The 27,573-nt window shown below is 37.5% G+C and overlaps 1 long non-coding RNA gene across 2 annotated transcripts; it reads right to left on the bottom strand.

Moving 5' to 3' along the window:
- Positions 1 to 16,898: 16,898 nt before the first annotated feature.
- Positions 16,899 to 24,186, bottom strand: LOC139850615 (uncharacterized). Of its 2 annotated transcripts, none has more exons than XR_011760087.1 (4): positions 23,724 to 24,186; positions 23,131 to 23,189; positions 22,449 to 22,668; positions 16,899 to 17,537 (listed from the first exon to the last, which is right to left on the bottom strand). It is a non-coding gene; the product is annotated as an uncharacterized lncRNA (long non-coding RNA). The 2 variants fall into 2 exon arrangements; XR_011760086.1 differs by having other exon boundaries at positions 24,032 to 24,186.
- Between the last annotated feature and the right edge of the window lie 3,387 nt (positions 24,187 to 27,573).

The raw sequence follows: 27,573 nt of genomic DNA, 5'->3' as shown, positions 1-27,573 counted from the left end.
AAAAACTGCAGTGTTTTCGAAAATCACTATTTGCTACAGTAAAAAAAACTTTGCTACAGTAAAACACTATTTCAAAATGAAAATGTATATATGTATATGTATATACTACGAGACGATGATTTATAGAAGTAAATGACCAAAACACTCGAAAGTTTAAGATACACTTTGAGTGATATAGTTTATTGATAATTTAAGACTATAATTTAACAAAGGTACGAGTCACGAAACGTAAAGAGCCAGTTTTCTCAGCGTACGAAAGGGCGTTCAAAAAACCAGAACCGGAACATAAGTCGAGTGACAACGTACGACTTATCGGAACAAAAATTACAAGTCAACTATGCACGTAAATTTAATATAATATATAAATAATTATATAAATTAAATATATTATATATATAATAAATTAATATGTCGACGAACTAGATTACAAATCAGATGTGAGCTGGAATCCTAGGCCATGCGATCGCATGGCCATAACACACAGAAACCATGCGATCGCATGGAGTCTGAAATCTGGCCACACTATAAAGCTCGAGCATTCTGGTCTCTGTCTTACACACACATATATCATACTCCGTATTATTATTATTATTATTATTATTATTATTATTATTATTATTATTATTATTATTATTATTATTATTATTATTATTATTATTATTATTATTATTATTAAGATTAATATTATTATTAATCTTATTATTATTAATATTATTAATTAGTATTATACATAAAATACTACGACGAGGTTATGAGCGTGTCACTTTCAAAATGGTTTTCAAGCGGGATAGAGCTAAGGAAATTATGGGTTATTGCCAAGGAGGTTATGGGTAATGTTCGGGAGTATATTTGTGGATCAAACCTAGTGTTTATCATCTCCGTTGCGTCTACGTACTTTCCTACAATATTGAATCTCAATATTGATACGTAAGCACTCATATTTTATCTTTTATATATTAATTGTGTATCCATGTCTAGTGCTAGAGTATATATATTTATACATGCTTGTATGCTAAATTTCGCCGTTAAATAGTTTATGATGAATCACGAATTAAATACATATGTTACTGGTAAAAGGTATATGATATGCATGTTTTTGGAAAGCTGTCGAAAAATCAATGACTTTTCATTTAGATATCGAATAGTTTCGATGAACGGATTAAGAGATATGATCAACTGAATTATGATTGATGTTAATTGAAATTGCTTTTGAATCTGCAATTAAGATTTAGACAACTTGTTTACGAGATTGATAAAATGGATTTTTGAATATTACCAACCGAGTAAATGACTCCTTATATGAGGTATGTCTCGTTTTGTTGAACTATTGTCAAAATTGACTTTTTGAAACGACTTTGGATAACTTTTGTATGTCGATCTCGAGCATTAGGATTGTGATACACTATGACCTGACCTAGCTTGATAGACAATTATTGACCAACATATGTTCTCTAGGTTGAGATCTACGGTTATTTGGTATTCCAAGTTTCGGTCACATTTCGGTGAACGACTTTATGTACTACTAAAGTGAGTTTCATTTGCTCCCTTTTTAATTGCTTTTACAATCTATATTTTTGGGCTGAGAATACATGCACTTTATTTTAAACGCAATGGATACAAGTACATACTAAATTCTACACTGAGTTTGAACCAAAAATCCCTTAGCTTTGGTAACTAGTAACTGCCAGTTATAAGAACTGGTGGGCGCGAGTAGTAGTATATGGATCCATAGGGCTTGATATCCCCGTCCGAGCTAGAGCACTAGCCTTTTAACGGACGTATGCTATTTGAGAAGCGTGCACGTTGGTTTGCGTGTATTATTAAGATGATTATACAAAGGGTATAAATTATATATACGTTAAGTTTAGTTACCAGGGTGCTCAATTTCGTAGAATATTTTGATAAACGTTTCTGGATGAAACAACTGAAATCTTGTGATCCACCTTTATGTACAGATTATGCAAAACATTAAAACTATGAACTCACCAACCTTTGTGTTGACACTTGAAAGCATGTTTATTCTCAGGTTCCCTAGAAGTCTTCCGCTGTTTGCTTATATGTTAGACAAGCTATGTGCATGGAGTCTTACATGGCATATTTTTCAAGGAAACGTTGCATTCACCAAATCATCACCATGTATTTTATTTTGACTACATTGTCAACGGAAGTACTATTGTAAACTATTATATTACGGTGATTGTCTATATATAGAAATCATCAGATGTCGAAACCCTTTGATTTAAATATTTTTTTATGGTGTGCTTTTTCAAAAGAATGCAATATTTACAAAACGTATCATATAGAGGTCAAATACCTCGCAATGAAATCGATGAATGACATGTTCGTCCATATGGATTTGGAGCGATCGTCAAAGCTCCCCACCTCATTTGACACAAGAAAAGAGGAGCAGTCATTTCACTTTCTCTCTCACACACTTTCCCTCCACTCTCCACTCTCCATTCTCCATAACTTCAAGTCCCAATTTCTGGGCAGCATACTACTCCCTCTCTAGACTTTCTCTCTCACACACGCTTTCTCTCTCTAGACTCCATCTGTCATCCGCCCAGCACCAAGACATGACTTCTTCCTCCCAGCTCCAAGGCATGACTTCTTCCTCCCAGCTCCAAGGCATGACTTCTTCCTCCCAGCTCCAAGGCATGACTTCATCCGCCCAGCACCAAGGCATGACTTCATCCGCCCAGCACCAAGGATACAGGCAGAACATACGTAAGCCCTATTTTAACATTGACTTAAGCCACACCATAGTTTTAGACCATGATCAGCGTCTGCAGGGATTCGTCCCGAGGGTAAACGTCAATCGACAAACTACTCCTCACGTGGTTTATTTTACTTTGTACTAGTACGTATATACCTACTCTCTAGTAGAGAAATACGTACTAACAAATGGCACCATCCGATTCTATGACTAGAAGCAAACAAGTTAGAATACTCAATAAAGTTGTCCGTCATTCGGGCTGCTTACATTCTGACTTATAAAAATTACTCCATCATCCGTGTTTCCGTTCAAAAAGTCATTAATTCCGTTCAACAACCAACGTAGCTTTTATTCTGTCCTCCGTCAATCAATCGGCCATTTACACCAAACGAACTTCTCCACATATATGCATAAAGAATAAACAAGAAACATTAAGTGGAGTACAGCTATCAACATCAGCTATCAACATTAGCTATCAACAATTTAAGCATGATGTGTATCAACTTTCACAAATACCACTGTTCTCTTTTGTTTAAAAACACATCATGGCTCTACAACCATTCATGTAATGACCCTGGATTTTCCAACGTTTATTTATTAATAATTATTGTTATTAATACGTGTGATTAAACGAATGTATGTTATTACATTTACATGTTGCCATGATTGCCCGAACTTGACTTTAATTGCCCGAAACGTCTTTGTGACACCCGGAACTTGCACGAATAATATTTTCAAGTATTATTTACATTCATGATTAGTTTTATTAATCATTTTAAGTAACTATGGTGATTATTTAGTTACTTGGGCTTTAATTGAGTTTATTTGTTAATTAAGTGAACTTGGGCTTTATTAGTGTTATGGACTTATGACTTTGGGCTTATAAGCCCACCCTACATTATTAATGGACTTAGTTAGCCCACCAAGAACTTGTAAGTATCAAGTTAAATGGAAACTAGTTAGTTAACTTGACTTGGAATCTAGTTTGTCCATAATTCCCATGAGACTACCTCCATTAACCAACTTTAATGAACTTTACAAGCTAGTAACCAAAGAACAAACATCCCCTCCCTTTTTTTTCTGCAGAATGCCGAAGGCCTTGATTGCCATTTAGTGGTGTTTTAATTTTTTTTTTTTACACTACATACTCACTAGTATTCATTTTACTCTTTCATTCAAACACACACTTAACTTGCACCTTCTCTCATTCTTTCTCTCTTTTCTCTCCAAGTTGTAAGTAACATGAAGCTTTTATCTTTTCTTTCTTTGTCCCAAAACCAAATACATACATGAATCATCATCATCATTTGTTGTTTGTTACTTGTTCTTGATTTTGTTTAACTACTTGCCTTGTTAATTGTTGTTACTTACTTTCATGTTACAAGAATTAACTTACTAGTTTGATTCTTCATAATATCTTGTATTTATCAAGAACACAAGAACATAAACTTACTAGTTTATGATTCTTCTTTTATTGTTTCAAAGATTAATGTTCATGTGTTGAAATCATACTTGAAGTTCATGAAGTAAACTTTAAGGTTTACTTTCTAAAGATCAAACTTTGGTTTGAATCTTTAAAGTATGAACAACCATGAACAAATTACTTGTTTACTTAGTTTACTACTTCATTCTTGCACTTTAATTTCATGAGTTATGTTCTTGTTGGTCAAATGTTACAAGTTAACTTTGATCTCATTAATCTTGAACTTAAAGTTAACTTTAAAGTTCAAGAACATATAAAGGAAACTTTTTAATTATAACTTTGTATACTTATGCTTGATCTTGACTTTTGGGTCTTGGATCTTCAAGATCTAACTAAGAACTATGTTCTACATTTTAAGATCTTGATTTCATAAGTTTATTTTCAAGTTTGTAACTTATTATTAGTCTTATAGTTCATGTAAGTGTCAAACCTAAGACTTTGATGTAACTTTGGTTCATCAAACTACATGCAACTCTTAAGTGAGTTGTGCTTCATGTCTTAGACTTGCACTAGGGTTATGATGGTCAAGACTTGGTTAAGATGATGTAGATACATCAATGAGTTGTACACTTGAAACTATATGCATCAAGGATGAGAACCATGATGAACATCAAGCACCAAGACCACCAGAACTCACTTAAACTTACTGTTTCTGTCCAAACCCTACTGACCTACTGTTTCTGTAACATACCAGTAGACCTGGGCTACTGAGACCATGATTTTTAGATAGAACTTTTCGAGTAGATAACTTTTCATATAGGATTCGTCTTAATCCGAGTTACGATTTAGGATTTATGGCCCTCCGACCGTCACTAGGTCCTTTTAACGTTGTGTAGAAATTTCAGACCTACTCGCACTTAGACCGTCACCACGGTTAAACGAATACGAGTTTGCTTCTGTAAATTTTATCACACTTAAAGGACTCATATACGGAGCCATGACCACTGGTCTCACCTTAATTCAGTAAGGGTAGAGGCCGTGGTGACTGACTGAAGTCAGCCTTTGTTTTAAACTACTTTCATGAACGAAACCTACTTTACCCCTTTTGTTAGATGATGAATGATGATGACCCTTAAGACCTTATTTACATACTTTTAAACCTATTAAGACGATTTACTGACTTAGTACTATTTGCCTTTGGTTGAGGACCTTCGGACCGATTACTTGCACACCTTTTCCGAACCGACTTTACGACTACATTATCATTGTGAGTTATAGCATTCCCTTTTTACTTTAACTTATTTTGGGAACTGAGAATACATGCGGATTTTATGTTTTACATACTAGGCGCGAGTACTTAAACTTATATATGTGTGGGTTATACAACGGCATAAACATTCCCTTTAGCTCGGCAACGTTTAATCATTGGTTTTTGAACCGTGAACGCGAATCTTAGATATGGATCCATAGGGTTTGACATCCCCACTCGGGCTAGTCGCGCTAGCATTTAACGAGTGTTTAATACTTCGTAGACACACGCACTTGCCAAGTGTACTTTCAGGGGGTATAAACGTTAAGTTAGTTACCAAGTGCCCACGGTTAACATATACTTTATCATACTGTTTTGAAACGCTCTTTGTAGCACTGAAATCTCGTGGCCTACCTTACATACTGTTATACTTAAACTATAGCTCACCAACCTTTGTGTTGACGTTTTAAGCATGTTTTTCTCAGGTGCTTGAGGTTAGCTTCCGCTGTGTACTAGTCGTGCTGTAGACACCCGCTGCTTAGAGTTGTCATCGCATGAACTACTTTACCTTGCATTCAAACTTTATTACTTTTGAACTATGACTTGTAACGACCATTGTGGTCACATACACTTATTATTTGCTTCTACTTAGTGAAGCATGCTTTTGAAATGTAAAACATTTGATGTCGGTTATGACATCACCTTTTTATCGTGAATGCAACTTCTTTAATTACAGCATATAGTACTTAACCTTGTAATGATCCTGTTGTTGATGATTCGTACACGATGGTTTTGTACGGGGCATCACATTTGGTATCAGAGCATTGGTTGTAGGGAATTAGGTTGTATTAGTGAGTCTAAGACCGACCCGAGTAGGATTCACTAATAGGACTAATCTACAACTTGCTAGTTTACTTGTTTCCGCTGAACTTACTGCATGCTGCTGCTTACTTTTACTGCTATATGCCGTATGCTACTACATGATTTCACTACTGCATGATATTACTTGCTTTCGATTGCATGCTACTTCTGTACGATTCGTTATTATTGCCATGCTACTTATTGTTATACATGATTTAAATTATTGGCCTAATACGTGCTTGCTTATGACTTACTGACATGGAAAATTTATTTTTCCTTGTTCAGATGTCGGATGTACCACCTGCTAGCGTTTTAGGCAGTTCTGACTCAGACTCCACCACACCACCTGCTACTGTTGCTGATACACCGGTTCCGTTACCCACTAGTGATCCCGGCGCTTCGTCTTCCGGAGCGAGTAGTACTGCGCCAGCACCTGTGACTACTTCTGACCCTACGGAGATTCCAGCTCCGTCTGCTCTCGGACCCTCGGGGTCACAGCCCCGCATCGGTGGGATTGAGATTCCCGCGGAGTTCGGGGAAGGGCCGTTTCGTAACCACATGCGCACGCCTTGCCGACGCACTCCCGACGGACGTTTAGTGCCGATTTCGCCAGGCAGACACAGACAGATGTTGGCCGCCTTCGGACTGCCAGTTGAGCCACCCGTGTCACCACCACATGATTCAGATGACGGGTCTTCCACTGATGCTCCATCAGACGACACCTCTTCGGATGACTCCAGTGATGATGAGGATCCCGCTGACGTACCTATTCAGGCACCCTCCACCCCGCCGAAGAAGCGGTACCGCCCTGATGGCACCGTTATTCCAGGGGTGAATGGAGGTAGTGCTTTCACTGACGCTTTTGGTCGGCGTCGGAGGGTTACTGCCCGTAAGCGGCTTGTGCCGTACCCTGTCGACCCACAGATACGTAAGGTTCCCCGTTACGTATTAACTATTCCTGGAACCGTACCACTTAGATTTAGATACGGACCATTCCCATCTAGGGACGTACCGTCTACATCCGGAGCTGGACTATCTACTTCAGCACCATCCGCACCATCGGCAGCACCAGCACCATCCGCTCCACCGGCCCCACCAGCACCACCAGCACCGCCTGCCCCACCATCTCCCACTGTCGAGGAATTGACAAGGGAGGTGGGAATCCTCCGAGCTCGGGTTACTGAGCTCGAGGAGCAGTTGGCTCAGGTTTTAGACATCCTACACCCACCTCCACCGTAGGACTTTTGTATTAGATTTCATGATGTAATCTAGTTGTAGCTTTTTGTATTATTTATGTATTGTACGGACTTATTCGGATGTATGAAACTTATTATTATTAATGGAACTTTGCGTTATTTAAATTCTTGCACGATGTTCTATTTACATTACTGTACGATGACTCTGTGGTATTTGTACCTAGATGCGTTATTTAATAACATGTGATGTTTTGATTCCATGTTGGTTAATATATACTATATTATTACATATTGAATGCTGGATTTTGACTTAAGTCAAAACTTTTGTTTAGAATACCATGGCCAACGGAAGAACCACACCTACCGCAGCCCAGATTGAGGACATGATCAACGAACGGTTCGCTGCCGCCCTAGCTGAAAGAAACCTCCAAGCTCCACCGCCACCACCACCACCGGTTATCCCACCCGTTCGAAATGGGTGTACTTACAAGGAATTCCAGGGCTGCAAACCGCATAACTTCAGTGGAACCGAGGGACCGGTTGGTCTCACCAGATGGTTCGAGAGACTTGAATCAGTATTCCGAGTTAGCAACTGTTCGGAGAACAATAAAACCAAGTTTGCTTCGTGCACGCTATCTGACGGCGCGCTAACGTGGTGGAACACGTTAGCTCAAGCGAAAGGCATTGATGAGGCGTATGCTACACCATGGGAGGAATTCAAAGCGGCAATGATTGATGAGTATTGTCCGAGAACCGAAATACAAAAGATGGAGATGGAATTCATGCAGCTAAAGGCCATTGGGAATGACCTTGATGGTTACAACAGGAGATTTTTGGAACTAGCTCTTATGTGTCCGACAATGGTCACCCCGGAATTCAAGCGTATGGAGAGATACTTCTGGGGACTCCCTAAGTCTATCAAAGGAAACGTCACATCGTCCAAACCACCGAATGTTACCGAAGCAATGCGCATAGCGCATACCCTCATGAATCAGATTCTTATTGATGAGCTGGAGAAGGCTAAGTTTGAGGCTGTTAGTAGCGAAAAGAAGAAATGGGACAACAACCACAACAACCACAGCAACCACAACAACAACAACAACAACAACAACAACAGGGGGAGAAACTACGATCAAACCCCCGCCAAGAGGCACAACAACGGTGGAAACCCCAACCCCAACAACAACACCAACTACAACCCTAACTACAAAGGAACCTTACCACAAAGTAAGAGGTGTTACAAACACCACACTGGGTATTGCAATGTTGTCTGCGAGAAGTGCCAACGGGCTGAGCATATCGGGAAAGACTGCAAGGTCACCACTTTGAATGGGAAGCCGAACACCAATGGACCTAAGAAGTGCTACGAATGTGGACAGACGGGCCATTTCAGAAACGCATGCCCCAACAAGCGAAAAGATGGCGGGCCACCCCGTGGTAGAGCTTTTAATGTTAATGCAAGGGATGCACACGATAACCCCGACTGGGTGACAGGTATATTCACAATCAACAATCTTTTAGCTTCTGTCTTGTTTGATACTGGTGCGGATAGAAGTTATGTATGTAGACATTTTTGTGATAAGATTAATTGGTCATTAGTCCCGTTAAAAGAGAGTATGCTTGTCGAGGTCGCCAATGGAAAACTTGAAAAAGTTGACCATATTAGTCGAGGAGCTATTATCAACATAACTGGTGCAGATTTCGAAATTGATTTGATACCTATCAAACTGGGAAGTTTTGACGTGATCGTCGGTATGGATTGGTTGAGCAAGATAAAGGCCGATATTATCTGTGGAGATAAAGCACTTCGCATACCACAAGGAGATGGCGAACCACTGGTTATCTATGGGGAGAGATGTACCTCGAAGTTGAACCTCATTAGTTGCGTGAAAGCGCAAAAGATCATGAGGAAGGGACGTTTTGCTGTCCTAGCACATGTGAAAGCGGTAGAAACTGAGGAGAAGAGTGTGAACGACGTTCGAATTGTGAACGAATTTTCCGATGTCTTCCCAGAGGAATTACCTGGATTGCCGCCGCAGAGAGCAGTAGAGTTTCAGATTGATTTAGTGCCAGGAGCTGCACCTGTAGCTCGCGCACCTTATAGACTCGCACCTTCCGAGATGCAAGAATTACAAAGCCAACTGCAAGAACTACTTGATCGAGGATTTATCCAACCAAGTTTCTCGCCTTGGGGCGCACCTGTGTTGTTTGTGAAGAAAAAGGATGGATCCTTCCGTATGTGTATCGACTACCGTGAACTCAACAAATTGACTATCAAGAATCGGTATCCTCTTCCACGAATTGATGATCTTTTTGATCAACTACAAGGATCGAGCGTTTACTCAAAGATCGATTTGCGATCCGGATATCACCAGCTGAGGGTGAAGGAAAGTGACGTGATGAAAACTGCATTCAGGACCCGTTATGGTCATTATGAGTTTCTCGTGATGCCATTCGGTTTGACAAATGCACCTGCCGTGTTCATGGACCTCATGAATCGTGTCTGCAAGCCGTACTTGGATAAGTTTGTTATCGTCTTCATAGATGATATCCTCATCTACTCTAAGAGCGAAGAAGAACATGAGCAACACCTCCGACTAGTACTTGAACTCTTGAAACAAGAGCAAATTTACGCCAAATTCTCCAAGTGTGAATTTTGGTTGAAGGAAGTTCAATTTCTGGGTCATGTTGTGAGCGACCAGGGTATCAAAGTTGATCCCGCCAAGATTGAAGCCATCAGCAAGTGGGAGACCCCACTACTCCAACGCATATTCGCCAATTCCTAGGTCTCGCCGGTTATTATCGAAGGTTTATCGAAGGTTTCTCTCTGATTGCGCGTCCTTTGACCGCGCTGACTCACAAGGGCAAGAAGTTCATTTGGGAACCCGCACACGAATCAGCATTCCAAACTTTGAAGAAGAAGTTAACCTCCGCACCTATTCTATCACTTCCCGAAGGCAGTGACGATTTCGTTGTTTATTGTGATGCATCGAAGAGTGGTTTTGGTTGTGTACTGATGCAACGATCAAAGGTTATTGCCTAAGCCTCCCGCCAATTGAAGATTCACGAGCGGAAATACACTACGCATGATCTTGAACTTGGAGCCGTTGTCTTTGCGCTCAAATTGTGGAGACATTATTTGTATGGAACTAAGAGCACTATTTTCACCGATCACAAGAGTCTCCAGCACATCTTTGATCAGAAGCAACTGAATATGAGACAGCGTCGATGGATCGAGACGCTCAACGAATACGATTGTGAACTCCGTTATCACCCTGGCAAGGCCAATGCTGTAGCTGACGCTTTAAGCCGAAAGGAGAGGACGGCACCTCTTCGTGTTAGGGCTCTGAACATCACCATCCATTCGAACCTCAACAGCCAGATCAGAGTAGCCCAAGATGAGGCTCTCAAGGAGGAGAACATATCTCATGAACATTTGAACATACTTGTCTCTCGATTCGAGGTTAGGGAGTCTGGACTCCGATGTTATGCCGGAAGAATTTGGGTACCTTATTATGGAGATCTACGAAACCTGATACTTGATGAAGCACACAAATCGAGATATTCGATTCACCCCGGTGCGGGCAAGATGTAAAACGACCTTAAAGAACAGTATTGGTGGCCGAATCTTAAGAAGGACGTTGCGACTTATGTTGGTAAGTGTTTGACTTGCTCAAAGGTTAAAGCCGAGCATCAGAGACCTTCTGGATTACTTCAGCAACCGGAGATCCCACAATGGAAGTGGGAAAGGATCACAATGGATTTTATCACCAAGCTGCCAAAGACGGTGGGCGGATACGATACCATTTGGGTTATTGTTGACCGCCTCACCAAATCTGCACACTTCCTAGCGATGAAGGAAACTGATACAATGGAAAGACTTGCTCAACTTTACATCAAGGAGGTTGTATCTCGTCATGGTGTACCTTTATCGATCATCTCCGATCGCGATCCCCGTTTTGCTTCTAGATTTTGGCGTTCTTTGCAAGAAGCCATGGGAACTCGTCTGGACATGAGTACTGTTTATCATCCTCAGACTGACGGGCAAAGTGAACGAATGATTCAGACCTTGGAAGACATGTTGCGTGCATGTGTCATCGATTTTGGAAAGGCTTGGGAAAGGCATTTGCCATTAGCCGAATTTTCGTACAACAATAGTTACCACTCAAGCATTAATGCTGCACCTTTCGAAGCATTGTATGGCCGTAAGTGCCGATCTCCTATTTGTTGGGCCGAAGTAGGCGAAAAGTAAATCACCGGACCCGAGGTAGTCCACGAAACGACGGAGAAGATTGCTCAGATACAAGCGAGACTTAAGACTGCCCGCGATCGTCAAAAGAGTTATGCTGATCTTAAACGTAAAGACTTTGAATTCAACGTTGGTGATCGTGTTATGTTGAAGGTTGCACCTTGGAAAGGTGTGATCCGTTTTGGAAAACGTGGGAAGTTAAACCCACGATACATTGGTCCTTTTGAAATCTTGGAACGTGTTGGACCCGTTGCATACCGTTTGGATCTACCAGCACAATTGAGCTCAGTTCATCCTACCTTCCACGTGTCAAACTTGAAAAAGTGTCTTGCTGCACCAGAACTTATAATACCATTGGAAGAACTTACAATTGATGACAAACTCCACTTTGTGGAGGAACCTGTTGAAATTATGGATCGTGAGATCAAAACTTTGAAACGCAACAAGATTCCGATCGTCCGAGTACGATGGAATGCCAAACGAGGACCTGAGTTTACTTGGGAACGAGAGGATCAAATGATGCGGAAGTATGCTCACCTTTTCCCGACTCCTCCATCTACCTCAGCTTAAATTTCGGGACAAAATTTTCTTTAACAGGTGGGTAATGTAACGACCCTGGATTTTCCAACGTTTATTTATTAATAATTATTGTTATTAATACGTGTGATTAAACGAATGTATGTTATTACATTTACATGCTGCCATGATTGCCCGAACTTGACTTTAATTGCCCGAAATGTCTTTGTGACACCCGTAACTTGCACGAATAATATTTTCAAGTATTATTTGCATTCATGATTAGTTTTATTAATCATTTTAAGTAACTATGGTGATTAGTTAGTTACTTGGGCTTTAATTGAGTTTATTTGTTAATTAAGTGAACTTGGGCTTTATTAGTGTTATGGACTTATGACTTTGGGCTTATAAGCCCACCCTACATTATTAATGGACTTAGTTAGCCCACCAAGAACTTGTAAGTATCAAGTTAAATGGAAACTAGTTAGTTAACTTGACTTGGAATCTAGTTTGTCCATAATTCCCATGAGACTACCTCCATTAACCAACTTTAATGAACTTTACAAGCTAGTAACCAAAGAACAAACATCCCCTCCCTTTTTTTTCTGCAGAATTCCGAAGGCCTTGATGGCCATTTAGTGGTGTTTTAATTTTTTTTTACACTACATACTCACTAGTATTCATTTTACTCTTTCATTCAAACACACACTTAACTTGCACCTTCTCTCATTCTTTCTCTCTTTTCTCTCCAAGTTGTAAGTAACATGAAGCTTTTATCTTTTCTTTCTTTGTCCCAAAACCAAATACATACATGAATCATCATCATCATTTGTTGTTTGTTACTTGTTCTTGATTTTGTTTAACTACTTGTCTTGTTAATTGTTGTTACTTACTTTCATGTTACAAGAATTAACTTACTAGTTTGATTCTTCATAATATCTTGTATTTATCAAGAACACAAGAACATAAACTTACTAGTTTATGATTCTTCTTTTATTGTTTCAAAGATTAATGTTCATGTGTTGAAATCATACTTGAAGTTCATGAAGTAAACTTTAAGGTTTACTTTCTAAAGATCAAACTTTGGTTTGAATCTTTAAAGTATGAACAACCATGAACAAATTACTTGTTTACTTAGTTTACTACTTCATTCTTGCACTTTAATTTCATGAGTTATGTTCTTGTTGGTCAAATGTTACAAGTTAACTTTGATCTCATTAATCTTGAACTTAAAGTTAACTTTAAAGTTCAAGAACATATAAAGGAAACTTTTTAATTATAATTTGTATACTTATGCTTGATCTAGACTTTTGGGTCTTGGATCTTCAAGATCTAACTAAGAACTATGTTCTACATTTTAAGATCTTGATTTCATAAGTTCATTTTCAAGTTTGTAACTTATTATTAGTCTTATAGTTCATGTAAGTGTCAAACCTAAGACTTTGATGTAACTTTGGTTCATCAAACTACATGCAACTCTTAAGTGAGTTGTGCTTCATGTCTTAGACTTGCACTAGGGTTATGATGGTTAAGACTTGGTTAAGATGATGTAGATACATCAATGAGTTATACACTTGAAGCTATATGCATCAAGGATGAGAACCATGATGAACATCAAGCACCAAGACCACCGGAACTCACTTAAACTTACTGTTTCTGTCCAAACCCTACTGACCTACTGTTTCTGTAACAGACCAGTAGACCTGGGCTACTGAGACCATGATTTTTAGATAGAAATTTTCGAGTAGATAACTTTTCATATAGGATTCGTCTTAATCCGAGTTACGGTTTAGGATTTATGGCCCTCCGACCGTCACTAGGTCCTTTTAACGTTGTGCAGAAATTTCAGACCTACTCGCACTTAGACCGTCACCACGGTTAAACGAAGACGAGTTTGCTTCTGTAAATTTTACCACACTTAAAGGACTCATAGACGGAGCCATGACCACTGGTCTCACCTTAATTCAGTAAGGGTAGAGGCCGTGGTGACTGACTGAAGTCAGCCTTTGTTTTAAACTACTTTCATGAACGAAACCTACTTTACCCCTTTTGTTAGATGATGAATGATGATGACCCTTAAGACCTTATTTACATACTTTTAAACCTATTAAGACGATTTACTGACTTAGGTCTATTTGCCTTAGGTTGAGGACCTTCGGACCGATTACTTGCACACCTTTTCCGAACCGACTTTACGACTACATTATCATTGTGAGTTATAGCATTCCCTTTTTACTTTAACTTATTTTGGGAACTGAGAATACATGCGGATTTTATGTTTTACATACTAGGCGCGAGTACTTAAACTTATATATGTGTGGGTTATACAACGGCATAAACATTCCCTTTAGCTCGGCAACGTTTAATCATTGGTTTTTGAACCGTGAACGCGAATCTTAGATATGGATCCATAGGGTTTGACATCCCCACTCGGGCTAGTCGCGCTAGCATTTAACGAGTGTTTAATACTTCGTAGACATACGCACTTGCCAAGTGTACTTTCAGGGGGTATAAACGTTAAGTTAGTTACCAAGTGCCCACGGTTAACATATACTTTATCATACTGTTTTGAAACGCTCTTTGTAGCACTGAAATCTCGTGACCTACCTTACATACTGTTATACTTAAACTATAGCTCACCAACCTTTGTGTTGACGTTTTTAAGCATGTTTTTCTCAGGTACTTGAGGTTAGCTTCCGCTGTGTACTAGTCGTGCTGTAGACACCCGCTGCTTAGAGTTGTCATCGCATGAACTACTTTACCTTGCATTCAAACTTTATTACTTTTGAAATATGACTTGTAACGACCATTGTGGTCACATACACTTATTATTTGCTTCTACTTAGTGAAGCATGCTTTTGAAATGTAAAACATTTGATGTCGGTTATGACATCACCTTTTTATCGTGAATGCAACTTCTTTAATTACAGCATATAGTACTTAACCTTGTAATGATCCTGTTGTTGATGATTCGTACACGATGGTTTTGTACGGGGCATCACAATTCAAGATAAGTTTTACATTATAAACTCTTATATCCGTTCTCCTGCATCAATTCAAGAATTTATGCTTTCTATTTCCAAGATAACACAAGATATTAATAATTTCGTTCTTGGAGAAAGCATATTACGAAGTCATCCGTTTTCCGGCAACATATCCTTTCACTTCCAAGGATCATCTGTCAATAGTACGTTAAGTCATCATCAAGAACTAAATTCTGTGATTACATGCTCAAAGTCTCACTTTCACGGATAAATAAGAAGGATGTGGTGCTATGATTCATCAACTTCAAATGTGTACCAAGTTTGATTTGAGATGATAAAAAAGAATTGTTCCGACTTCCGACTTCCGTGTTTCACTCAACAATATTCAACAAAGTATTTCAATCCTTCACAATGATAAAATTGAAGAATTTAAAGCTAAATATCTCATGAAGAAGACATTTCATAAGCTTTTGCGAACCAAGCTACTCGTTATATATATGTTTCAGATGTATGGATTAAGAACGCTAAACAGTCACTCAAACTTCAAAAGGAAAAAAAATGTGTTCACATCTGTGGGACACCAATAAAAAGTTAGTGCACAATGCAACAATTATTTAGTGACTTCAATCTTCATAATTCATTCCTATCCAGAAGACGGTGACATGCAGCGTACACGTAAGTTTCCTATTCTTGACCGGAAGTAACAAAGTTGCTTTTTTTTTCAAACTTCAGTGATATTTTACATTTCATAAGAAACAACATACAAATAACATTGCTTTGAGTACAAAATATATATATATATAATATATTATAATTACTTAAAAAGCTAGAACATGCATAGCATATTCCGTTTTCCGTCTTTCACAATAAAACTCATATATGCTATACGCTTTACGATTTGAGACAAGATTTTTAATTTAAAAAAAAAAAAAAAAATCGTTAATCACAAAAGACACAAATCTGGAAGACATATTAACTTTTTTAACTAGCATCATAACATGATTTCTAGCCTAAGCACCATATAAAATTTTTTAGATAATATATAGTGTGAATTAACTTCAATGTTTGTTTTCTATCCGCTTTACGAGATAAATATCAACATACTGCTTTGGCACCAGTACAAACAAGTTTGGATACACACTTAATTTGCTTCGAGATGTGTGGGAATCGGAGTCCTAAAAATTCCCTTTTACACATTTCAAAGTTGTTACCATTTCCCATAAATATTTATGTATCCTGTGGACAAAAAATTCCCAAGCTTCAGATCAAGCCAAAATAAGAGGATGACGACATGTACTTACTGCATTTATGCACACCCGTCAAAAAGGGCAACTAGTGTTACTAATGGTACAACTCTTGAAAAGCATTGGACAACATTACAGCAGCAGCAGCAACATTCATTAAATGTATGAAAACATTCAACACGTTAAATTTATTAAAAGTATGATAACATTCATCAAATGTATGATAACATTCAGCACGTTAAGATTCATCAAATGTATATTAATAATCTCTCAGAACGTTAACATCCATCAAATGTATGATAACATATAAAAAAATTATAACATTTATCTAATGTAAAATATCACGTTAAGTTATAAAAATGGCAGTATCATGAATCATGGTACAAGAAATTTGCACAAAACAATACATACATAGAACATTAGAACAAACAACTTTCAATGTTCTATAACTTCACGTGTCTTGAATCTGAATGGCTCAATATATATTATCATTATGACCTTTCTAGATAAATATTATACCATCTTTTTGCTTATGAAACAAATGAATATAGCTTTATATATGCTGAGAGCCAAGCCCTAATTTTCAAGATTGGAGTCGGGTTGGTGCAGCAGCTGAATCAAATTCTAAAACAAAAGCATAAAATTCGAACGCAAAAGCAATCAAAGAAAGAGTGCAAATCCGGATAGGAAAAGATTAAAAACTCACTACAAAAACAAAATATTATCTTCTTTAGTACAATTTCACGAGGCAACTCTCCTGCTAGAGAAGAAGTATGAGAAACAAAGCAACATAATAAAAATTTAGTAATAGATTCTCAACCCAAGGTGTGAATAGCAACACATATTTTAATAATAAAATGAATTTTCAAATCTAAAAAGATCAATAGAAAATACCAATTGCTTTGTTGTTTTGCACTGCAGTCAGAATGTAAGCATTAACAACAACGAATCCCTCACCTATAGACACCTCAACTCCTTTCACGAGCTAACATGCCTTATCCTTAATGCCATCTTCAATCTGCATTTGGATGCAACAAACACGACCACATCTTTACGGTTTGAGGATCTTGACATATTTATTATGGAGGTCACTTTCTGGCTGCATATCAGTTTCAAAAAAAATAATCCGATATAAGTTTTACGTTCAAAATTATATAAACATATACAATTTGAAAAGACTGGCTAAAAACACCCAACCTCGACCATCCCAGTCGTTCAAATACGATTGAATTGATGATCGAGGCAAGTTGAATGTGGGGCGGTACAGAAATGTAATAATTCAAATTTACCCCAATAACAAAAGTGGAGGAAGAAAAGTAGAAAAACGATGTGTAGACACTTAAGTGAGGAATCCCATCGTCTAATGTATGCCATTGATCATTCATTGCAAGATTAAATGCCGAAGAGAAAAGAGAGATACAAACGTCGGCAAATATACATATGATTAAACCAATAAAAGTGCTTAGGCTAGTGTATGGTGATAAGGAGACTTGATGAATCAGGTCACATAAATTAGTTCATCAAAGTTCAAAATCACTAGGTAATTCCAGATTTAAAGCTCACTAGCAACATATTTGAGGTGCCTAAGCTAGAGAAAGGGTCAGAAATGATCACCGTTAGGCTGCATTTACCCGTTTACCGTTTACAAGCCACAAGAAAATTGATCAACAAATGGCTGAGTGGAACTACTTTTATCGATGGGATGTGACATTTAAACCAGCAAAATTACTTAATAGTTCAATTCATACACCAAAGGTACTATTAGATTGTATGTATATATGTATATGGATTAGCCCATCTTTATAGACGGGCTCGGCCCGTTAGGTTTTTAGCATTAGGGTTTCTGTATTGTATTCTATAAATACTGTATCATTTGTGAAATAAATCGTTGAGAAATATTTATCTTCATGGTATCAAGAGCCAGTTTTTTCTCGATCCTTTTCTTTTTTTCTTCTTCCCCACTTTGAAACCCTAGCCTACTAGTATTTCTTTTATTTTCTTTTCTTCATCGCCGACTTACACGCTCCGCTGTTGAAATAATCTACCAACTTTGTTATTTCTTCTTTTTCGACAAAATCAACATTATATTCCCTTTTGTCTTATACGGCACTTATTTAAATTGGTGCTTTAAATTGATCGCTGGTGTTGCACAATAACTTGGTGTTGCACAATAACTTGTGGCTATACTTAAATTCACTTATTATATTATTGTTTGCAATTGAACAAATCTCAATTGCCGAACATTATTCTGATGGACCAATCTTCCGAGTTTAGACGAAACAATGGTAACAACAATTATTTTACTGGAAGTAACGTCTGCATTCCGGAAACGTATTTCTCTCCTTGGGCCTACCCTCTTTGGAGGCCATCTCATCAGGTTGTTAGGACCATCAGCAATATTCAGCAGCCTTATCCACAAGTTTTTAGTACGGGCACACATCAAAACCTTGGTGATGACAAGTGGTACATTGATACCGGGGCTACTGCTCATTTAGCCTAAGATTCAGGTAAACTTGATACTGTTTTTAATAAAAGCATTATACCATCGGTTATTGTTGGTGACGGTTCCACCATACCTGTATTAACGTCGGGAAACGCCACATTACCCAACCCTTACCGACCCTTACATCTACATAATATCCTTGTTACACCAAACATTGTGAAAAACCTAATTTCCGTCAAACAATTTAATAAAGACAATAAATCCACTATTGAATTTGACGAATTTGATTTCTCTGTAAAGGATGCTAGAACCAGACATACTCTCCTTCGATGTGATAGTGATAGTGACCTTTACCCTGTCACATCATCTAACATATCCAACATTGCTTTACTTACATCGAGTCAACCTCTTTGGCACAATCGCTTGGGACACCCGAGTGATCATATCTTACGTACTTTAGTTTCTCGCGGTTTCTTTAATTGTAACAAACCTCCGGTTAAATTTTTATGTCATGCGTGTCAGTTAGGTACACATGTTAAATTACCGTTCTCTCGTTCTACTTCTAATGTTTCTAAACCCTTTGAAATAATACATTCTGATCTATGGACATCTCCCATTATTAGTGTAGGTGGTTTTAAATATTACTGTACATGTTATTATCAGATCACTTTACTCATTTTTTGTGGATATACCCTCTTCGCAAGAAATCTGACGCCTTCTCCAAATTCTTAAACCTTCACGCTTATGTCAAAAATCAATTCAACACCACCATCAAAGCCCTTCAATGTGACAACGGGGGTGAATACAATAACGCCTCCTTCCATGACCTCTTTTCTACCCATGGCATTGAGTTTCGTTTCTCATGTCCGCATACCTCTCAAAAAAATGGTATGGCGGAACGAATGATCCGTACTATTAATAATAGTATTCGCTCTCTTCTCTTTCGTGCTCGCCTCCCACCTGAATACTGGGTTGAGACACTTCACATGACGACACACCTTCTTAACATTCTTCCCGCCAGTTCTATCTCAAATGATATATCATTTACTAAAAATTTTAACAAAAACCCTAAATTTTCTCATCTCCGTGTCTTCGGATGCTTGTGTTACCCGCATCTTCCAACACCTCACAAAAATGCCAAACGTTCTAGCCCATGCATCTTCCTTGGCTACCCATCCAATCATCGTGGATATCGTTGTCTTGATCTTGAAACCAAAAAGATCATTATCTCCCGTTATGTCACCTTTGATGAGACTATATTTCCATTTGGTTCTATGCAACCAAACTCCTCCCCCTCTTACTCGTTTCTCGATATTCCTGGTGAGTTCCAACCGCACCCTCACCACCACCACACCGATAACCCTAGCTTCCCACCTACTACTACTACTACTTCGGTTACTGCTTCTGCCAACCCTGATCCTTCTTCTACCGATGCTTCAGTCACTACCGATGCTTCAGTCACTACCGATGCTTCGACCTCTGTTCACCCTTCCTCGTCTGGTTCAACCACCCCCATTCCAGCAACCCACAATCAACACCCAATGCTCACCCGTGCCAAAACTGGAATCCATAAACCCATCTCTCGCTTAAACTTAAATGTTAACACCCCGCCTGATATTCCTAAATCTCACATCCAAGCCCTTTCCGACCCTAATTGGAAACAAACAATGCTTGATGAATATAATGCTTTAATTAAAAATGGTACTTGGGTTCTGGTTCCGAGACCTTCAGGTGTTAATATTGTGAGATCTATGTGGTTGTTTAAACGTAAGTTACACTCTGATGGCACTTTAGACAGGTACAAAGCTCATTTGGTGGCTAATGGAAAAGGCCAACGACCTGGTATTGATTATGGTGAGACTTTTAGTCCGGTGGTAAAACCGGCAACTATTCGGGCTGTGCTTAGCCTATCTGTTTCTCGACATTGGCCGATTCATCAGCTAGATGTCAAGAATGCTTTTTTACACGGTGATCTTACAGATACAGTCTACATGCATCAACCTCCAGGGTTTCATGATCCGACGAAACCATGTTATGTATGTCATCTTCGCAAATCATTATATGGTCTCAAACAGGCTCCTCGTGCTTGGTTTCATAGATTTGCTCAGTATGCTCTTCGTGTTGGTTTTCAACATAGCCGCTGTGATTCATCGTTGTTTATTTACCAACATGGGACTCATACTGCTTATTTATTGCTATATGTAGATGATATTGTTCTTACTGCTTCGTCAACCTCTCTTTACAGAAGATTATAACCTCTTGGTAAGGAATTTGCCATGACTGATCTTGGACCGCTTAATTATTTTTTGTGGATATCTGCTACTCGTACTACACAGGGCATGTTTCTGTCTCAACGGAAATATGCACTTGATATTTTGGATAGGGCTGATATGTCTAATTGTAAGCCTTGCAGCACTCCTGTTGATACAAAGTCCAAACTCGGACCTGATGGGCCTCCAGTCACGAATCCCACTTTATATCGCAGTTTGGCTGGTGCACTTCAATATTTGACATTTACTCGACCTGACATTACTTATGATGTTCAACAGTTGTGTTTGTACATGCATGACCCAAGAGAACTTCACTTTGGTGCTCTTAAACGTGTGTTGCGTTATATTCGTGGGACAATTGATAACGGGCTTCAGATTTTTCCGTCCTCCACTACGAAACTCATTGCCTACTCTGATGCAGATTGGGGAGGTTGTCCTGATACTCGCCGCTCGACATCTGGGTATTGTGTATTCCTTGGTGATAATATTCTATCTTGTTCTTCTAAAAGACAGGCAACCGTGTCTCGTTCTAGTACCGAAGCTGAATACCGAGCGGTTGCTAATGCTGTTGCAGAGACATGTTGGATACGCAACTTACTTCGCGAACTTCATTCACCGCTCTCTCATGCTACCTTGGTTTATTGTGATAACGTCAGTGCGGTTTACCTCTCTACCAACCCTGTACAACATCAACGCACAAAACATATCGAGATCGACATACATTTCGTGCGTGACAAGGTTGCTACGGGCGATGTTCGCGTTCTTCACGTCCCTACTACTTCTCAGTATGCTGATATTTTTACGAAGGGACTCCCTGCTCAATTATATACAGATTTCAAATCAAGCTTGAACGTTCGTTCTGTAACTTCCGTTCCAACTGCGGGGGCGTATTAGATTATATGTATATATGTATATGGATTAGCCCATCTTTATAGACGGGCTCGGCCCGTTAGGTTTTTAGCATTAGGGTTTCCGTATTGTATTCTATAAATACTGTATCATTTGTGAAATAAATCATTGAGAAATATTTATCTTCAGGTACAACAAACCATTAAAGTCAACTTTACGTTCAGAATTTATCATCCCTAACATCATTTGTGTGATTCAGCATTGAACTAGAACTATTAATTTAATTATGTTCAGTATCATATAATCAGTTACTCACTTTCAAAATGCACATTCAAGCACCCCAAAGAGTATTTGGTTTTAACGCAGTTAAGCATATTTAAAGTACCATATAATAGATACGGATACCAGGCTAAGATGTGAATCAATCGATACTAATAAGCTCCCATACCTTTATGCTCATGCCTTTCTTGCAGCAGCCCGTCATTTTGCATTAACGGTTGATTCTCAAAAATGGTCTCAACCGGAGTTATAACCTCGGGCTTTTCGGCATCTGGTTCCTTTTCTTGCTGCTCGTTTGCACTTGTACTAATCATGGTATTTAATTTAAAAAGTGAGAAATACACGATGCTCACCCTATCCAGGCGATTCTTGTAGAGGTCACTTTCTGGCTGCATATTAGTTTCAAAAAAATAATCAGATATAAGTTTTACGTTTAAAATTATATAAACATAAACTGTTGGAAACCAATTTATGGGTTAAATGAACATTTTATGAGAGGTGTAGAGGATGATGAACCACCCTCAAAGTATGTGAAGGCCTCTTTTAGACTTAACAGCTTATATACATTTTAATACATACTAGATGTCTTTGTATTTATTTGAAAAGGTTGGCCCATTTAACTTGGTGAATTTTCATTCAAAACTGTACTGTGACCTCAATAACCTAAACAATAACACACGCCAGTTTGAATTTAAAAAGGTTAACATTGAAACATGATAAAGAAGTAAATTTGCTGACGACTAGTTCTAGTAACTGATAAGAGCTTCCTGCAATTGAGATCATAATTGTTCCTTCTGATATAATACAACATTTAGATACGATTCCTATTAGTAGGAGAATTTCTAATGCACTTGAATGCAATCAACAGAGTGCTAATTCTCCGTAGATGTGGCAGTGTTTTCTACTGTACCTGAATGCAGTCAAGAGTAAGCTTAAATGCCTATATTATAAATAAAAGGTCTGATCATATATGAGACAGACATAGATTTTGTAAAACCTTTATATTTATATAAGTCAAATAATATCAATATGAGAAGATAATGCTATATTCGAAACTGCCCTGATTTCATCATCATCATCATGACAATACCAACGTCAATAACTGTTGTAGCAATAACAATAATCATTATAGGGTGACAACCTGCCTACTTACAGTTCTTTAAAATTCCAATTCAAAACATGATCTTCAAACCCAAGTTGGGTAATAAACCCATTTTAACCATTTTGATATCACTATGAATCCGAAGTAGGAGTCAATTTCTAACCAGACCCCTACAATTTCTAAGTATTTTATGTAAATGCATATATGTGGTTGTGTACGTTTATGTGTATGTGCAATTAGATATAATTGAAAATCATAAAGTAATCAAATTCACATAAATAGAAGTTACTTGATGCAGACTAAAGTGAGTAAATACAATAAAAGATATTAAACAACACTTACATTGGTTGAGACTTCGAACAGAAGCTGAAATAAATCTAGAGCAATGATTGCAAAGGTCTTTAGATAGAAAAGGTAACCAATTTGATTAAAAAAAAAAAAATCGGACACAACTTGAAGATCGGTAGGATTATTATTTTGAAAATAATGATCGGTTCGGTTGTGAAACTAAATTTGTAACAACAATAATCATCACGAAAAAGTGAATAAACTATCACTACGAATTAAATATCACTAGATTGAAAGGTATTAAGAGCATTCGACTGGTGGATTTAAATTAATTGAATGTTTACAGCGTAAATGGTGGGTACCTGATTCATCGACGGAGCAATTGTGAACGAATTGACCTAAAATCATCAAAATATAAAATGACCAATATACCCTGCCACTATAAACAAGATGAATCGCAGGAACACGGGAAAAATGTGCAGAAGCGGAAGATAACGATAGATGAAGGGACGGATGATTGCTTATCCACTTATCTCAGAATATGAGCTTAGCGCTTCATCTTTTGCCTATATATATATATATATATATATATATATATATATATATAGGCAAATTCACTAAATCTGGTAGTAGAGAACTCATGGAACTCGTGCAGATTCACTAAATCTGCGCGCAGATTCACATATTTTTTTTTCTGTTCAGATTTTTTTTTTTTGCAGATCCAGTCAATCTGCGTGCAGATTGACGATTTTTTCTAGTTTTTTTTACAGATCGACTTTTTTTCAGTTTTTTTATGCAGATTGAGTCAATCTGCGTGCAGATTGAGTCAATCTGCGTGCAGATTGAGTCAATCTGCATTTTTTTTTTTTGCAGATCGACTTTTTTCTGTGCAGATTTGACTTTTTTGTGTGCAGATTGAGTCAATCTGCGTGCAGATTGACTTTTTTTGCATTTTTTTTTTTTGCAGATTCACTTTTTTTTCTGTGCAGATTCACTGTTTTTTTTGCAGCTTTTTTTTTCCAGATTGTATTTTTTTTTCATAGATTGAAGCTCAATCTCCACATAGATTGAAGTTCAATCTATGAGTTCTAAGGGTTCTCTACATACTCTAGTTCTCTAAGGATCCTTTCACTATATATATATATATATATATATATATATATATATATATATATATATATATATATATATATATATATATATATAGTGGTAGGATAAAGAGGGAAGTAACCATTCGGGGGAAGCGGAGGGAAGCAAAAACTTTTTTCTTTTTTTTCGTTTTTTGAAAAAACTTTGTTCACGAACATTATAGATGAGATGAAAATATGAACATTTAGTAGAGACACTTTGTGATAAATGTTTTTATTTTGGCTGGAAAACGCTCAAAGAAGTAATATATAACAATTATCGTGTTTTTCGAGCGTATTTTGAGGTTTTAGCTATTGGGGTTTAGATATTAGGGTTTAGATATTAGGGTTTATAGGGTTTAGATATTAGGGTTTAGAAATTTAGGGTTTAGGGTTTAGATTTAGGGTTTAGATTGAGTTTTTAACACGAACGGTTTAGAGTTTAGGGTTTAGGGTTTGGTGTTTTGGGTTTATGGAATAAATTTTACTTCCCTAATCCCTAAATAAAAAATTCAATTAAAATTATTATATATCTAAACCGTAAACCCTAAACCCAAAACACCAAACCCTAAACCCTAAACCTTAAACTCTAAACTCTAATTCGGGCTAAATTTTACTTCACAAAACATGAAAAAAAACGTTCATATTTTTCACGAACAATATTATCTTGAATGTTATTTTTGTCGATCGTTTTCCCGCCTAAATAATAATATTCATCACGAGGTGTCTCTTTTAAATGTTCATATTTTTGTGTGATCTTGATGTCGAAAAAAAAAGTTCCAAAAAAACGAAAACAAAAAAAAATTTGCTTCCCCCCGCTTCCCCCCGATTGGTTACTTCCCCATTGATTCTACCCATATATATACTATCTTATAAAAGACAATTAGCATGATGTCATTAACTAACCTTTTTCAAGCTTATAAAAAATTCAAAAAGAAAAAGAAAATTTTCTCATGTCATTAATATTTTTACATACGCATCTTTTTTCAAGGGTCCATAAACCCAAAACACCAAACCCAAAACCTTAAACCCTAATTTAACGCCTTGAATCGAGTAAAAAAATTTTTTTTTTTTTTTTTTTTGAAAAACAAGGTTACTGCCTGGACAAGGCTTATGCCGCGGCGCGGCCAGCCTTGTCGCGGCGCGACAATACACAGGAAAATTTATACTTCTTAGCCTTGCTTCTGTTCCCAACATCAGTTATATGCCGCGGCGCGGAGCCCTTGGCCGCGGCGCGACATAACACTAATCCGGGGGCTGATCTGCAACATTTCACTTAAACCAAACTTTTTCACTTTTCATCATACTCAAACATATTTAAAACTGCATAATTCATACACAAACATCAGAAATCAGTTTCTAACATCGTGAACCATCTATAAACAACATTTAAACAACAAAACGTGTTTTCATGAATCAAAACCATCATTTGGTCCCAAGTTCAACAATAACCAACATGACTCATTCAAAGCCCTTGGCGTTTAATAAGCGGTAACCGTAGAGCGTGATTACAAAAAGGGACTTGCAATACCACTTACGCTATGCCAATGCTCCTCTAGCGCTTTACACGGGCTCCTTACCTTCACGATGGACCTTAGCACCTAAAACATAAAACATCATAGGGGTAAGCTCTTGCACTTAGTGAGTTATAGGAAAGTAATAAAACACAAAACACAAAACATGTGGGCATAAATCATAACACTTATCCTTCAACCCATTGGTTGCTTGCATACATTCGGATCCAATTCATTCATACCATAGACATGACTTACTAGGCCGAACCTAGTAATCATGCCTAAGCTAACCATAGACATACTAAATATGCCTAAGCTATCATCATCTCATACATAGACACTTAATGTGTCTAAGCTAACACAAACCATAGGCAAGATTACTAGCAATGTAATAACCTTGCTTAAGCTAAACATCAACCATAGATACAACTATTAGGTTAACCCAATAGTTCTATCTAAGCTACATAACTAGTGCACTTAGTCGTTTCTCTCTTGCACGGATGCAATCCGAGAACACTAAGCCACTCTTGACCCGCCCATATTACCCCCTATGAACTCACCTTGCTTAATTGAATTTCCTTGATCACTTGTAACCTCTTTTCCTTGATTAGCACCTATACATGAGCTAATCTCATTAATCATCACTCAATCGAAAATCACAACTTTCATGTATTAATACACTATCATATACTTTCACATTTACTTAACCCCCTAATCACAACATACATACATTCTAGCCTTGATCTCATCTTTTCTAAAACAAGAATATTACCAATTAAACTTCATAACTTTAATCAAGTACATTTACTAGTTCATTTCTTAGCAATACATGCAACTTTTCCTTTAATCCTTTCATTATTTAAGAAACGTGCATACAATCCAATTTCATTACTAACACCCTTAAATTATCAAATAATCAATTTCTATAACCTTCAACAATAACCATAGTTCATACATGAACATCCTTCATCACAATTTCTAGCTAGAACACATAAACTTCTCATTGAGACATTTTAACAAACACTTGGTGTGCATGACTAGAAATCTAACTAGAACATCATCAATCTCACCATAATCATGCCATAAATCTATAATGCAAGTTCATACATGTAATTACTTCCAAAATCATCAACAATTCCATTCTAATTTATTCAAATGTGCACAATTTAACAAATAGCAACTTTCTTAAGCATAATCTCATCATTAACACACAATACAAGCAATACCTAGACACAAAATCCATACCTTGTCTTTTAGAGTTTA

The sequence above is a fragment of the Rutidosis leptorrhynchoides genome, chromosome 5, assembly GCF_046630445.1.
Source record: "Rutidosis leptorrhynchoides isolate AG116_Rl617_1_P2 chromosome 5, CSIRO_AGI_Rlap_v1, whole genome shotgun sequence".
Taxonomy (NCBI): domain Eukaryota; kingdom Viridiplantae; phylum Streptophyta; class Magnoliopsida; order Asterales; family Asteraceae; genus Rutidosis; species Rutidosis leptorrhynchoides.
Note: the sequence above shows the minus strand (reverse complement) of the source record. Positions and strands in the feature narration are given on the sequence as shown.